A 4,531-nucleotide genomic window follows, 5' to 3' on the forward strand; every position below is an offset into this window, starting at 1 on the left:
TGCTGAGGTGTGGGAATGTGGCTGCATCCTTGGGCAGCTCCATGCTTCAGCTACAGGGAACAAAGTTCTTGTTCAGACTTTGTCACTTGGACTCCAGAAGCTGCTGTTGAGAGGATGGTTCTTGTGCACAAGGAAGCAAAAAGGGGGACATAGGTTGCTCCATGCAGTTTGGATCCAAGTTCTTCGTGGTTTTCTCTTCCCTTATACAAACCAAATCTGACTCTCTAACCCATAGTGTCTGCTACCAAGTCACTGCATGTCAGAGCTGAGAACCACCACTGGAGTGCCACCAAAGCAAGTCTGAAGGTAAGAGTGAGCTCAGCAAAATTGCTAGTACTAAAAAGAAATGCAAGGTCACTTCAAAGAGGGTTTGCATGGCTGAAACACCAGCAGCTCTTAACGCGGTGGCCACACATTGAAATCCTCTGCAGGATGCCGTGGACACTCAGTGTGTGCTATGGTCTATTTATGAGGAGATAGATACACCTTATGGAGGGGGAGGCCTCTTGGAATGGAAAGGGATGTTCACCTACTGCTCTCAGCTCTCTGGAGGTGCTGATGCAGGGAAGAGGGTGCTTGGTTTGGTTCTGAAACCACCTGACTTTGGCACATATGCAGTTGGAGAATAGGTCGATATGGTTGTGGCATGAGCAGTCTTGTAACTTCATGGCTGCTTCCTCTCCCCTTGGCTACATTTCTAGAGCTGTGTGTCCTGGAAACAACCACGTGGGGCAGAAGTGCAGGGTGAGAATGAGTAGTTTACAGGAAACAGACAATGACACTTAGAGCTGGCATTGGAATTCATGCTTAAACCTTTAACGTTTGGGGAGGGAGGGATGCAAGTGTTCCCTGCACTACTGCTTTTATACCAGCACCACATCCTCAGACTGCCTTGCTACAGTCTTGAGGAAGCCATGTTATGCCAGCAGAGTTCAAATGGCTTTTGAGTAGAAGTGTTAACAGATGCTTTTCCTCTCTCAGGTCCTGGTGATCTTGCTGCAAAGAACTGCACATCTCTTCCAAACAGAGGGAGAACCGCATCTAGAGTTTATTGCAGTGATTTGGCATTGAATATTCACTCAGCTTCCCTTACTGCTCTGCAAATTGAATAGTGTGTGTTAGAAACCAGCTCAGAGTGCAAGCAGCCTTTGCCCTTACCCTTTCAGTGGGGACTTGTTTTGTTCTCCTGGGAGATGTGGCAAGCTCAGGATGGGCACCTGAGGTGCCTACTCAGCTGACTAAGCTGAGTGTACTGAGTTGCAGTTTGACTGGAAAAGGCTCTGTTGGCTGTTTTTCCCCACTTCCCTGTCAATGAACTAAAGCTCTGGAGAGGTGCTTGTTCTGTACACAATGTCACTGCATTTAAATAAAACCAGAGTCTGAAAGCAGCAGCCTGGAGTTATTTCCTGTTGCTCTCTAGGCAAAGGGAGGGGGGAGTAGATCCTGGTGTGTGCTTATCTGTGGCTTGCTTGTAGCAGAGTGCAGGCTTAGTCTCTTCCTTCCCTTTGGATCATACTATGAGAAAGGACCAAGGATATTCATGCAGAAATGAACTTGGAAGTAGGAACAGTGTAAGGTTTTTATTCTCTTCCTGCCTTGAGGTGCTTTAAGATGTACCTCCTGACTGCAGGGACAGTGCAAAGAGCAGATTAATTTAGCTTTACAGAAAAAGTAAAAGTGTTCTTAAACTTTATTTAAAAATGTTTTACACACATATTACAAGAGTTGGCATGCTCTCCCTTAAGCCCTCTAACACACACAAAGGCCTTTCACAGTGTCAGTCTGCTCAGGCTGGGACAAACAGTGGGTAGAGCAGGGGGTGGTCTGCTGTAGTGATCTCCGTAAAGGAGGGGAGTACTGTACACATTGTGCTTACTTTGGCTTTGTGCAGCTTAAAGCTCAGGATTCCCCCTGCCCCCACCATCCACTTAGTGAAATGGTCTCTAGGGCTGTACCAGCATAGTAGTGTTCCTTCTTGCTCAACAGCTTCTGCCAGTCATGGGGCTTTCCAGGTCTTCTTGGCTCGTAGTTTTTCCAGCATTTTCTGTAAATAAGATGAACCATGAGACTCCAGTAGTGTAGCTGAAGTGACTGTACCAAAGCAGTGGAAGTTAGATGGGCACAACTCTGGGGCTGCTCATGTATAACCTGAGCATCAGTAATGGCCAGTGGGCAGTGAGTTCAGTTGCTGCTACTGCTTCAGAAAGCCCACAGATTAAGGGGAAGGTACTTTCTGTTAATGAGGAAATCTGTAAAACAACATAAAGAGCAGCAATTTATTTCACCACAAGAGTTGAGGTGGTCAGTGCTGAAGGCAGTAGTCCCTGAACCTCTGTCCAGTTGTCTGCGGCTCAGCAGGGGCCAGTGAGAAGTGTCAAGTCCTCTTGGTCTACCCCCTGTTCTAGAGCAACTGCAGGCAAACCCAGACACAATTTTTGCCCTCTTGAGTTCAGGTGTGCTCAGCCAGGCAGAATTTTAAGCTACCTGGAGTAGCCAAAATACCCCCAACCCTAAGAACTGCCTTTTAATGGAAATTCAGCCAAGTCTGGATTAACAGAAACCCTGCCGTTCTTCTGCCAAGGGGACTTCCTAGTCCCTAATGGCCTTTTTGTTCAACCTCATGTCACCAGACAAATGCAGCCTGAGGCTTCCTAGAGAAAATTTCAGCTCAGTCAGTGCTGACAAGGAAATTCTCCAGTGGGATATACCAACACCATCACTTAAAACCCAGACAGGTTTGATATTCCCTGCTTCAGTTGCACTTGCACCCCAGAACTGTGTCCCAATCTGAGGAGAAGTTCAGTGAAATCACAAAAATTAACCAGGTAGGATGATACTGTAGCACACTACTACCTGTTGAAACTCTTTGGCCTTTTCTCTGTTTTTAGCATAAGTTTCTTGCCTTGATTTTTCTTCTTTTCTGGCTTTTACTTTTGCAGGTTGGTTATAAAGTCTGTCAAAACAGGAAAAAAAATTGTGTCAGGAAGGAGGGGCAAAGTTAACAAGCTTTAAGGGTTTATACTGTCTCAGTTGCTAGAAATTAAGAAAGGAAATTCTGACTTGGCTCTCCAGTAATCCAGGATCACTTCAAATTCCTCTTAGCTCCACCTAACAATCCGTTCAGAAGCTGCACTTGCAGCTTGGGCATGTTAAGTAAGAGTCCAAGAGCAATGGTGAGCTTTGTTTCAAACCTAATTCAGTTTGATGAAGCAAGCAGGCTGCCAGTCACATGTCCGGCTGCCAGCTGTGGAAGGGAGCTTGGTCCCAACAGTTACCTGTCTCACACACACACTTGGCTCCGTGTCCCACTGGGAGTTCACAGCCTGCTCTGACCAGCAGCTTGCACAAGACACACATGAACTACTGGTTTGTTAACCCAAACTTCTCCCACTTGTGTTTGTGTAATACCTTGAAGTACACTGGGGCATTTCCATTTCTCCAGACTTCCTGTCCTTGGGAGAAGACACTTTCACTTCTCCTACTTTCTTCAACTGATTGGCAACTGCACCTTTTTTCCCTACCAAAAAAAAAAAAGCCAAACATTATCTTAAATTTAAATCTGTAGTCCAGCTGACTGAAAAGCATGAGAAGTTTTCAAAGACTTCTAAAGGACATCACAAAAAAACCAGAGCAAGCAGCAGAATCAGTGGACATGATGTCTTGTGTTAAAAATCAGCTTCCACAGTCTCACTCACTAGGCTGCTGCCTGTACTGAAAGCCAACCATATTTTCCCACAACCAAACTCCTGCTCACCCTTAACAGACAGCAGAGATGCAGTGATGCTTAATACAGTTGTTCTTTGATAAACAACTGTTATTTGCAGAGACACCTTGTGTGTACAAATGTGGGCAGATCATGAAAATACAGTGCGGACCCCTAAGGGCCTTTACAGCACTGAAGAGGGAGCCAGAACGGAAAATAAAAAACCTCCCCACATCCCTGAGGAAAAAAGAATAAAGAATATCGCAGTCTGCAACAGCAAATTTCACAACAAGTGTGAAATCTATTCTCAGGAATAAATAGCAACTGAAAGGATACCTAATGCTATGGCTTGTCCCCAGATAAACCTACCGGAGGTTAGGACAGACTCCTTTTGACTGCTTAACTTTTCAGACCTTCCTCTTTGGAACTGTCTGGCTTCTGGCTTTTCATTTTCTCTCTCTCTATTTTTTATTTCTTCTAGTCTCTTCAGAGATTTCTGGATGAAGTTCTTCTTTCTTTTTAAAAAAGATTCTTGCAAACTTCCAGGTGTAGCTGCAAACTCCAGTGGCATCACTGTGACAGAAAATAACGAGTCTGAACATTGCTCACTTTCAGCAATGAGCAGTATTGCCCCCGAAGTCCTGCAGTGGATTTCGGTACTACTTTTGTATTATCCACTAGGAGAATGACAACTGAACTTGCAAAACAAGCAGCAGTTCAGACCTGTGGAATCCAGTAACTGTACACAGGTCTGCTGCAACAAAGGCTGTGATAAATACAGCACCGAAAGCAGCTTGACACCCTGCCTAACTCAGTAAAGCTCTGTCA

This window comes from Buceros rhinoceros, unplaced genomic scaffold (genome assembly GCF_000710305.1).
Source record: "Buceros rhinoceros silvestris isolate BGI_N320 unplaced genomic scaffold, ASM71030v1 scaffold22202, whole genome shotgun sequence".
NCBI lineage: Eukaryota > Metazoa > Chordata > Aves > Bucerotiformes > Bucerotidae > Buceros > Buceros rhinoceros.